Below are 12,444 nucleotides of genomic sequence, written 5' to 3' on the forward strand. Positions count from 1 at the left end.
TACCTTCAGAAAAAACAAAAGGTTTTACAAGAAAGAAATAGTAATGATAGTATTCTACATGGCTCAGTGGTGAATAGCATTTACATAGGTCAGAAGAATGCAAACACTGAATGTTAACTAACCACATGTGAAAGGGAAGTGTATAAAGAAAACTGAATCCTTCTCTTCCTTAGTGAGAAATGCGTAGATTATTCCTACTACCAAAAAAGTCAAGAAAGGGTGAGACAAGCATATTATTTAGAGATATGGAGGTAAATTCCAAAAAAAATTATAAGTACTTCTGAAGAGCAGGAAATGGAGGGCAAAGTTGGGAATGGAAGGGGAATCCCCATCAAGCTCTTCACTTTTACTATTTGACTCTAAACTATGGACATATATGACTTTGTTTTCTAAAGAAACTATTTTTAAAGTAAAAAGAAAGTTTATGAATACCCCTATGTATACTGACTGTCTCTTGGCTGAGAAAGAATATGATAAAAACCACACTTTAAAATATATTTGAACTTCCTAACTCAGAGTAGCATTTACATACGTTAGAAAAATGGTAGATTAATGTAGGTAAAAACACATCATCGATTTCTTCCTAAGCAGTGCTCAGAACATGAATGGATTTCCTCTCTCGACCTACCTAAGCCCCAGTTTCCCATAAATGTTTCCAAGAATGGATATAGTTGTTAACCTGCTCTCTGGATGCTGTAAGATACATATTTTTTAATAGAGTTTCCTTTTACATGTACTAGCTTGAATAGGTATCTAATTGTTGCACCCAAACATGCCCTGAGGAAAACAGTGAAGATACATTGGTGATAGAGACATGATTTGAAACTAGTACAAAGGCTATTCTACTTTGCTACATTTATAAATTTTCATAATTTTTCCTCAGTGACTTTTTTTTCACAAAAGCACTTTTTATTTGAGGTAAAGAGAAGTCTTGCCGAAAGGATTACATTTCCAAGCAGTCAAAACTCAGCTGTTAGTGGCACTATTTTGACCCTGTAGATTTTGCTGCTTTTTGGTCAGAAAGACCAAAGAAGGGTATTCAGGTTATACTTTCCTCCGTGGGGCAAAAAGAAGGGTAAAGTAAACTGGAAGAGACTTCTACTCTACTGACAGGGCTCTTCAGATCCAACATCAAGCTAGACACACCCTCGCTGGCCACTCTGCTGGTTGCTATCCCACTGCTGAGTGACACAGGCCATACTACCTTTGCAAGAAAAAAAAATGAGGGAGGAAACACAGTATAGGTCACTTGGAGGTGAACAGGCATCAACAGCTTCAAAACTCTTCATGGAAGGGGTAATCCTTGTGGGAAGCACAGCTCACCAAGGCACAGACCCTCCAGTTTCTGTTGTGGCTAGGTAAGGTGGTCATATCCTAGCTGCTCAGTTCAAACTCGAAGACCTTAAAGTTCTCAGCAATGTGTTCTGATGTCACAGACTTGCAGATCACCACCAAGTTCCTCTGCATGGGGAACCAGATCAGAACGTAGGCTGCAGTTTTATCATGCTTGGCTGCAATTGCCTTGAACCTGGGATCCTCCAGGAGGGAAGTTCCTCAGGCTTGGCCCAGGGCCTGTTGGGAGAGCTGAGGGGGCTGTAGGCAGTCACTATTATGCTGTTAGACTGGTAGTACTGGATTAACTTCTCCTGAGTGAGGTACACATAGCACTCAATCTGGTTAACCTCTGAATTATACTTTAAGTCAGGTTTGTTTAAGATCTTCTCAACATGGAGCTGGTTGAAGTTGGAGATGCCAATGGCTTTCACCAGCCCTTCATTCGCCAGCTCTTCCATGGCTGCCTATGTGTCAAGAATGTTAGTGTTACTGGGAACTATGTTGCCCAACTCATCCAATGGGAAAAATTCCTTCCTAGGATTGAAGCTGGTCAACCCGTGAATAAGGCAGAAATCCAGGTAGTCCAGCTTCAGATCACTGAGAGTCTTCTGGCAGGCTCCTTTCACCAAACTCCTCGCGCTTCACCAACTGCTCCATAAGCTTCTCCTGAATGGCCATTCTCATTCTGGTACACTTGGGCACAATTGATATGGCAGTACCTGACATCAGTGGCCACCTTCCCAGCCTCAGTTACCTGGCCCAGAGGGGACTTTCAGGTGCTCAGCCTCAGGATGGGCATCTTGGCACCATTGTTGAGCACAAGATGGCTGGCATGGCTGCTGTGCTCTCCAGACCCTTGCCCAGAACCGCGCGCCTCAGTGATTCTTTAAGTAACTTAATAATGTTAAAATAGTTATCTCTTTAAGAATGCCTGATCTAATCAACAGTGAAATACTTACTGTGACAGTGGAACCACTTAATAGATTTGGATTTGCAAAGCCAGTAGGTAGGACGTTGCTTGTTTTCCAGTAGGTACCTGACTTGAAGCAGGGGATCCTTTTATTACAGCCACAGGGACCTACCTGGTTTTTCTCAACTATGGACAGGTAGAGAGAATGAAATAGCGTATAGTCTAGTCTACATGCATTTTATATATAAACCTATTATTAAAATGTCAAAAATAAACTATTTTCTAATTAGAATATACAAAAAATGGACTCATATGTGTAATCTCAACAACTCAAAAGGCTGAGGTGAGAGGATCTTTAAGCCCAGAAGTTCAAGACCAGCCTGGGCAACACTGTGAGACCCTGTCTCTACAAATATATAATACATTTTTAAAAAAAAAAAAAAGAACATATGAAAAAGGGAAATACCATTTACAAAATTAAAAAATATAAGGAATTACAAAGTATCTACATACAAGTGAATTACCTTCGTGGTTAATAAGACCTCACTTGCAGCCACCTCTACTTTACCTTTTTATCACACGTTTCCTACCTTTTTATCACACTCTGGGAAAGGGTAGGGAGACTACTCCCTGCACAAAGGAAACATGGGAAAAAAGGCAAAGAGCCCCCCAAGAATTAGCTTCTCATACTTGAGTTCTGATATGGGGTATTATATTTTCACGTAAAAAGCCCTGCTGAATTCCTGACTTTGGGTTAATTTGCTGACCTATTATTACCTAGTTCCACTTATTCTCATTCTAGTTTTCCTTATTCTACCTTAGAAAAGGACTTTTCTTGGACTCTCTCTTATTGATAAGCTAAGTGTCAATAACTTCCAGCCTTACGAAGATCTCCCAGTAGCTCACTGCCTAAATTCCAGCTTAGAATTCCACAGCAAAGGCAGGGGCTAATCTTGGCTTTTCCTCTATGTCCGGTCAGACCCATTTTCAGCCATTTACAAAAAAAGGTTGTACCTTGCAGCTTGTGTTTTAAGCCCCCATTGCCTACATACTCTCTTTCTGAAGAAGCAGTAACTAAGAGAAAAGGAAGACTGAGTGAAAATAATGAAAATAGAGAATAGAAAAATAATAGAGAAAATCAACAAAACCAAAAATTGGTTCTTTGAAAATATCAACAAAATTAAGAAATCTTGGATGAGATTGACTAAAAGAATCAAGAGAGAAGACTCAAATTACAAAAATACGAAACAATGCTGAGCACATTACTACCGATATTACAGAAATGAAGATTACGAGACAGTATTATGAACAATTGTATGTCAACACGTTGAACAACCTAGATGAAATGGACAATAGAAACACATAATCTACCAAAACTGACTTAAAAAGAAATGGAAAATCTTACTAGACCTATAACTAGTGAGTAGATTGAATCAATAATCAAAAATCCCCTAACAAAGAGAAGCTGCAGTGAATTGTACAGAATGTTTAAAAAGAATTAACACAAATTCTTCTGAAACTCTGCAAACAGTATCAAGGAAGGGACATTTCCTGACTCATTCTATGAGGTCAGCACCATCCAGAACCAAAGCCAGAGGCCCCACAGGAAAAGTCAACTACAAACACCTCTCATGAATAGTGATACAGAAACCTTAACAAAATACTAGCAAACCAAATTCAGAAGCATATTAAAAGTATTATATACTTTGATGAAGTGGTATTTATTCCCAGAGTGCAAGTAGGGTTCTGCATAAAAAGTCAATCAATGGGAGGACTCAAGATGGCACTGTGAGAACAACCCAGGATTGGAGCTCTACTTGAATCCACGAAGAGGTGAGTTGGAGCTGCATTTCCAGACTGATCTTTGTTGCCCACAGAATGGGGAAATTCCCAAGTATAAAGGAGACGTGGGACGCCTGGCAGTACCTCTGCCTGGCGAAGCCGGCAGCCAGGGTGGCAGCGGCCGGCCCTACCCAGCGCTCCCCACAGGGCGTGCTTGTCTGGGTGCCCTGTTGAACCGGCAACTTGAGACTTGAGAGGGCTGGACTTGAGACTGAACAAGACTTGGACAGTGGGCCAGCCCAGGGGATTGCAGGGACAGAGCGTTTGGGCTACCCCAGTGGGACGAACAAAACCGTGATTTCAAACGATCCCCGTGCAGTCAGTCCGAGACGCTCTGTAGGGGAGGGGCATCCACCATTACCGAGGCAACCCACCCCAACTGAGATACACGCCCACTGCTGATGCAGCCTGCCATTGCCGAGGCAACCCGCTACAACAGAGAGACTCCGCCTCAGAGCGTAGCAGAGACCACAGCAGAACAGCAGAGCCTGCCCCAACAGGGCGAGCCTCACAACAGCAGGGCGGAGCCTCGGCAGGCAAACAGTGGCTGGTCTGCCTCTTAGCTGGGCAGGACAACTCAAGGAACATCCAAAAATAAAGCCCAAACCCCCCAACACAGAGCATTTGAGAAAAAAAGGGTTTTTTAAATGAGCTCTGTTGCAGCAGAATCAAACATAGCAGCCTAACAGCCCTGAATGAACAACAGAGATCACAGCTCAGCAATTGAGCTCCTATAAAGTACAGACTGTCTCCTCAAGCAGCTCCCTGACCCATCTATATCCAAAAGACTGACATTTGGCAGGCATCACCATGGGACAAAGATAGCAGAAAAAGAAACTAGTAGCATCCCTCGCTGTGCCACAGCTGCTAGAGCTGCACCACAGACAAGCAGGGCCTGGAGTGGACCTCAGCAGTCATACAGCGAAGGGGCTAGACTGGTAGAAGGAAAACCAAATAACAGAAATACTTCATCATCAACAATCTGGGTGTCCACTCAGAGACCCAATCGAAATGTCAGCAACTACGCAGACAAGTGGATAAATCCACAAAGATGGGAAGAAACCAGCGAAAAAAGGAGGAAAACACCCGAAACCAGACACCTCGCCTCCTAGAAAGGACCAAAACTACTCACCAGCAAGGGAACAAAGCTAGACGGAGAATGACTGTGACGAAATGACGGAATTAGACTTCAGAAGGTGGATAATGAGAAACTTTTGTGAGCTAAAAGAACATGTATTAAATCAATGCAAAGAAATTAAGGAACTTGAAAAAAGATATGAGGAAATAATAACAAGAATGGATAACTTAGAGAGGAATATGAATGAATTAAAGGAGCTGAAAAACACAATACGAGAACTTCGCGAAGCATGCACAAGTTTCAATAGCCGAATTGACCAAGCAGAAGAAAGAATATCAGAAGGCGAAGACCAACTCAATGAAATAAAACAAGAAACCAAGATTAGAGAAAAAAGCGCAAAAAGGAATGAACAAAGTCTCCAAGAAATGTGGGACTATGTGAAAAGACCTAACCTACGTTTGATAGGTGTACCAGAAGGGGACGAAGAGAATGAATCCAAGCTGGAAAATACTCTTCAGGACATCATCCAGAAAAATTTCCCCCACCTAGCAAGACAGGCCAACACTCAAATACAGGAAATACAGAGAACACCATAAAGATATTCTGCAAGAAGAGCAACCCCAAGGCACATAATTGTCAGATTCAACAAGGTTGAAATAGAGGAGAAAATGCTAAAGGCAGCCAGAGAGAAAGGTCAGGTCACCGACAAAGGGAAGCCTATCAGACTCACAGCAGATCTCTCGGCAGAAACACTACAAGCCAGAAGAGAGTGGGGGCCAATATTCAACATCCTTAAAAAAAAGAACTTTCAACCCAGAATTTCATATCCAGCCAAACTGAGCTTCAGAAGTGAAGGAAAAATAAAATCCTTTGCGAACAAGCAAGTACTCAGAGATTTTGTCACCACCAGGCCTGCTTTACAAGAGCTCCTGAAAGAGGCACTACACATAGAAAGGAACAACCAGTACCAGCCATTCCAAAATCACACTAAATGCTAAAGAGCATCAACATAATGAAGAATCTACAACAACTAACAGGCAAAACAGCCACTTACCATCAAAATGGCAGTATCAAATTCACACATAACAATATTAACCCTAAATGTAAATGGACTAAATGCACGAATCAAAAGACACAGACTGGCAAATTGGATAAAAATCCAAAACCCATCAGTGTGCTGTATTCAGGAAACCCATCTCACATGCAAGGATACACAAAGGCTCAAAATAAAGGGATGGAGGAAGATTTACCAAGCAAATAAAGAGCAAAGAAAAGCAGGAGTTGCAATTCTCATCTCTGATAAAATAGACTTTAAAGCAACAAAGATCAAAAGAGACAAAGAAGGCCATTACATAATGGTAAAAGGATCAATAAAACAAGAAGAGCTAACAATCCTGAACATATATGGACCCAATGCAGGAGCACCGAGATACATAAGGCAAGTTCTTAATGACTTACAAAGAGACTTAGACTCCCACACAATAATAGTGGGAGACTTTAACACTCCACTGTCAATATTAGACAGATCAACCAGACAGAAAATCAACAAGGATATCCAGGGCTTCAACTCAGACCTGGAGCAAGCAAACCTGATAGACATTTACAGAACTCTCCACCCCAAATCCACAGAATACACATTCTTCTCAGCACCACATCACACCTACTCTAAAATTGACCACATAATTGGAAGTAAAGCACTGCTCAACAAATGCAAAACAACTGAAATCATAACAAACAGCCTCTCAGACCATAATGCAATCAAGTTAGAACTCAGAATACAGAAACCAACCCAGAACCGCACAGGTTCGTGGAAACTGAACAACTGGCTCTTGAATGTTGACTGGGTAAACAATGAAATGAAGGCAGAAATAAAGAAGTTCTTCGAAACCAATGAGAACGAAGACACATGCCAGAACCTCTGGGACACATTTAAAGCAGTCTCTAGAGGAAAGTGTATAGCAATAAGTGCCCATATGAGGAGAATGGAGAGATCCAAAATTGACACCCTATCGTCAAAATTGAAAGAGCTAGAGAAGCAAGATCAAAAAAACTCAAAACCCAGCAGAAGACAAGAAATAACTAAGATCAGAGCTGAACTGAAGGAGATTGAGACACGAAAAACCCTTCAAAAAATCAATAAATCCAAGAGCTGGTATTTTGAAAAGATCAACGAAATAGACAGACCACTAGCCAGATTGATTAAAAAGAAAAGAGAAAACAACCAAATAGATGCAATAAAAAATGATAAAGGGGAAATCACCACAGACTCCACAGAAATTCAAACCATCATCAGAGAATATTACAAACAACTCTATGCACAGAAACTAGTAAACCTGGAAGAAATGGATAAATTCCTGGACTCCTGTGTCCTCCCAAGCCTAAACCAGGAGGAAGCTGAAACTATGAATAGACCAATAACAAGGTCAGAAGTCGAGGCAGCAATTAAGAGCCTCCCACTCAAAATAAAGCCCAGGTCCAGACGAATTCACAGCTGAATTCTACCAGACACACAAAGAAGAGTTGGTACCATTCCTTCTAAAACTATTTCAAACAATCCAAAAAGAGGGAATCCTTCCCAAATCATTTTACGAGACCAACATCATTCTGATACCAAAACCCGGCAGAGACCCAACAAGTAAAGAAAACTTCAGGCCAATATCCATGATGAACATAGATGCAAAAATCTTCAATAAAATATTGGCAAGCCGATTGCAACAGCAAATCAAAACACTTATTCATCATGATCAAGTAGGATTCATCCTGGGGATGCAAGGCTGGTTCAACATACGCAAGTCTATCAACGTAATTCACCACATAAACAGAACCAAAAACAAAGACCACATGATTATCTCAATTGACGCAGAGAAGGCATTTGACAAAATTCAACAGCCCTTTATGCTAAAAACCCTCAATAAACTCGGTATCGATGGAACGTATCTCAAAGTAATAAAAGCTATTTATGACAAACCAACAGCCAATATCATACTGAATGGGCAAAAACTGGAAGCATTCCCTTTGAAATCTGGCACTAGACAAGGATGCCTTCTCTCACCACTCCTATTCAATATAGTACTGGAAGTTCTAGCCACAGCAATCAGGCAAGAAAAAGAAATAAAGGATATTCAAATAGGAAGGGTGGAAGCCAAATTGTCTCTATTTGCAGACGACATGATAGTATACCTAGAAGACCCCATCGCCTCAGCCCAAAAACTCCTGAAACTGATAAGCAACTTCAGCAAAGTCTCAGGATATAAAATCAATGTGCAAAAATCACAAGCATTCCTCTACACCAATAACAGACTTAAAGAAAGCCAAATCAAGAATGAACTGCCATTCACAATTGCTACAAAAAGAATAAAATACCTTGGAATACAACTCACAAGGAACGTAAGGGACCCCTTCAAGGAGAACTACAAACAACTGCTCAACGAAATCAGAGAGGACACAAACAGATGGAGAAACATTTTATGTTCATGGTTAGGAAGAATTAATATCGTGAAAATGGCTATGCTACCCAAAGTAATTTACAGAATCAACACTATCCCCATCAAGCTACCATTGACTTTCTTACAGAACTGGAAAAAACCACCATGAACTTCATATGAAACCAAGAGAGAGCCCGCATAGCCAAGTCAATTCTAAGCAAAAAGAACACAGCGGGGGGCATCACACTACTGGATTTCAAACTATACTACAAGCCTACAGTAATCAAAACAGCATGGTACTGGTACCAAAACACAGATATAGACCAATGGAACAAAACAGAGACACCGGAGGCAACACAACATATCTACAACTATACAATCTTTGATAAACCTGACAAAAACAAGCAATGAGGAAAGGATTCCCTGTTTAACAAATGGTGTTGGGAAAACTGGCTAGCTATGTGCAGAAAGCAGAAACTGGACCCCTTCCTGACACCTTACACTAAAATTAACTCCAGATGGATTAAAGACTTAAACATAAGACCTGGCACGATAAAAACCCTCGAACGAAATCTAGGCAAAACTATCCAGGACATAGGAGTAGGCAAGGACTTCATGAACAAAACACCAAAAGCATTGGCAACAAAAGCCAAAATAGACAAATGGGACCTAATCAAACTCCACAGCTTCTGCACGGCAAAAGAAACAGTCACTAGAGTGAATCGGCAACCAACAGAATGAAAAAAAAAATTTGCGGTTTACCCATCTGACAAAGGGCTGATATCCAGAATTTACAAAGAACTCAAACAGATTTACAGGAAAAAAACAAACAAGCCCATTCAAAAGTGGGCAAAGGATATGAACAGATACTTTATGAAAGAAGACATATATGAGGCCAACAATCATATGAAAAAATGCTCATCGTCACTGGTCATCAGGGAGATGCAAATCAAAACCACATTGAGATACCATCTCATGCCAGTTAGAATGGCGATCATTAAAAAATACGGAGACAACAGATGCTGGAGAGGATGTGGAGAAAAAGGAACACTTTTACACTGTTGGTGGGAGTGTAAATTAGTTCAACCATTGTGGAAGACAGTGTGGCGATTCCTCAAGGCCTTAGAAATAGAAATTCCATTTGACCCAGCAATCCCATTACTGGGTATATATCCAAAAGACTATAAATCGTTCTACTATAAGGACACATGCACACGAATGTTCATTGCAGCACTGTTTACAATAGCAAAGACCTGGAATCAACCCAAATGCCCATCGGTAATAGACTGGATTGGAAAAATGTGGCACATATACACCATGGAATATTATGCAGCAATCAGAAATGATGAGTTTGTGTCGTTTGTAGGGACATGGATGAATATGGAGAACGTCATCCTCAGCAAACTGACACAAGAACAGAAAATGAAACACCGCATATTCTCACTCATAGGCGGGTAATGAAAAATGAGAACACATGGACACAGAAAGGGGAGTACTAAACACTGGGGTCTATTGGGGGGAAAAGGGGAGGGCCAGTGGGAGGGGGAGGTGGGGAGGGATAGCCTGAGGAGAAATGCCAAATGTGGGTGAAGGGGAGAAGCAAAGCAAAGCACACTGCCATGTGCGTACCTGCGCAACTGTCTTGCATGCTCTGCTCATGTACCCCAAAACCTAAAATCCAATAAAAAATTCAAAATAAAAAAAATCAATCAATGTACTACAACACATTAGTGGAATGAAGGATAAAAAAATACATGATCAACTCAGTTGATGCAGAAAAATTATTTGACAAAACTCAATACCCTATCATGATAAAAATACTCAATAAAATAGGAATATAAGGGAACTTCCTCAATATGCTATATCTCAGATATGAAAAAAACCACAGTTAACATCATTCTCAGAAATGAAAACCTGAAACCTTTTCCCTCCAAATCAAGAGAGACTAAAGGCCACTTTTCTCACTTCTATTCAACATAGTATTAGAAGTTACAGCCAGAACAATCAGACAAGAAAAAGAAATAAAAGGCATGCAAACTTGAAAGGAAGAAGTAAAATTATTCCTGTAACCAGAGGACCTAATCTCATTTGTAGAAACCCCTAAAGTTTATATGCAAACACACAAGAGAGAAAGAGAATCAATGAATTCAGCAAAGTTCTAGGATACAACATCAAACACAAAAATAAGTTGCAATTCTATACACATACAATGCACAGTCCAAAACAAAAATTAAGAAAACAATGTATTTACAAAGGCATCAGGAAGACACATTAAAAAAAAATAAACAGCTGGGTGCAGTGGCTCATGCCTGTAATCCCACCACTTTAAGAGGCCAAGGTAGGCAAATTGCTTGAGCCCAGGAGTTCAAGGCCAGCCTGGGCAACATGGCAAAACCTCACATCTATTTAAAAATATATTTTAAAAAATTAGTCAGGCATGGTGGTGCACACCTGGGAGGCTGAGGTGGGAATATTACTTAGCCAGGGAGGTCGAGGCTGCAGTGAGCTCTAATTGCACCACTGCCTCCAGTCTAGACAACAGAGTAAGACCCTGTCTCAACAACAACAACAATAAAACCAACTCAGAAATAAGCTTAAACAAGGAAGCAAAAGACTTGCACACCAAAAACTATAAAACATTGCTAGAAGATATAAATAAATGAAAAGGCATCCTTTGTTCATAGATTGGCAGACTTAACATTGTTAAGATGACAAGACTACGCAAAGTAATCTATAGGTTCAATACAATCACCATTAAAATTCCAACAGCATTTTGGGGGGCAGAAATATTTAAAAACAAAAGAAAACAAAAAATCTATCCTAAAATTCATCAAGGGATCAATCTCCAATAATCCTCTAATAGGATTGCTATAAAGATTCCATTATATCAGGGGTGTAGTGAATTCCTTTTTTTTTTTTTTTTTTTTGAGATAGAGTTTGACTTTGTCGCCCAGGCTGAAGTGCAGTAGGGTGAGCTCAGCTCACTGCAACCTCTGCCTCCCAGGTTTAAGCGATTCTCATCCCTCCACCTCTCAAGTAGCTGGGGCTACAGGCATGTGCCACCTTGCCCAGCTAATTTTTGTATTTTTAGCAGAGATAGAGTTTCACCATGCTGACTAGGCTGGTCTCAAACTCCTGATTTCAGGTGATCCGCCAGCCTCAGCCTCTCAAAATTCTCAGATACAGGTATAACAATTCACACCAGGCTGTGAATTCTTGTAACTTCATATTGTCTTGGCATCCATTTTAATATAAGTTGGACTTCCTCATGCCAGAAGTAGAGTTTAGTTGCCTTTAACACAATTTCCAGTCCTCCACCTGACTCCTAGTTCTGCAGTGTGGTTGACCCTGGTATCTGCCTTATACAACCACCTCCTGGAGACCACCTCCCTATAAGACAACCAGATGCAACCGACTTGACTTGCCCCAATGCCCCCCATAGCTTGCATTGACTGTGCAGATATGCTGCAGTGACTACCTCTCAGTCACAGCATGACCCCTTGGAAATCGTGCCTGCTTACTTTAAACCTACCAGTTAGAACTCCCTGTGGAAAACCTGCTTGGGCAATGCCCTGGACACCAAAAAAGGCTTTGGACCCCAGGTCCCTTCCTCGCTCTCTCTCTCTCTCTCTTTTGCTTTCCATCCCCTGGTTGCCCCTACAGGTCCCATTCAGCTCCCCTCTTCCTGCTGGACTTGCTAGGGTTTTTTTTGTTTGTTTGTTTGTTTTTGAGATAGAGTCTCACTCTGTCACTCAGACTGGAGTGCATTGGTGCCATCTTGCCTCACTGAAACCTCGGCCTCCTGGGTTCAAGCGATTCTCATGCCTCAGCCTCCTGAGCAGCTGGGATTACAG

General features: G+C 41.0%; 1 protein-coding gene and 1 pseudogene across 7 annotated transcripts in view; both read right to left on the reverse strand.

Annotated features, from left to right (window-relative positions):
* The window catches only part of LOC128930190 (aldo-keto reductase family 1 member B1 pseudogene), a 29,075-nt pseudogene extending 26,350 nt beyond the window's left edge, over positions 1 to 2,725 (reverse strand). Inside the window, exon 1 of the transcript XR_013529659.1 lies at positions 1 to 2,725. This exon is cut by the window's left edge and continues 26,350 nt beyond it. The product of XR_013529659.1 is annotated as an aldo-keto reductase family 1 member B1 pseudogene (transcript).
* Positions 1 to 12,444, reverse strand: part of CNIH3 (cornichon family AMPA receptor auxiliary protein 3) — a 336,804-nt gene that overhangs the window by 173,269 nt on the left and 151,091 nt on the right. The window lies entirely within an intron of this gene.

This window comes from Callithrix jacchus, chromosome 19 (assembly GCF_049354715.1).
Source record: "Callithrix jacchus isolate 240 chromosome 19, calJac240_pri, whole genome shotgun sequence".
Taxonomy (NCBI): domain Eukaryota; kingdom Metazoa; phylum Chordata; class Mammalia; order Primates; family Cebidae; genus Callithrix; species Callithrix jacchus.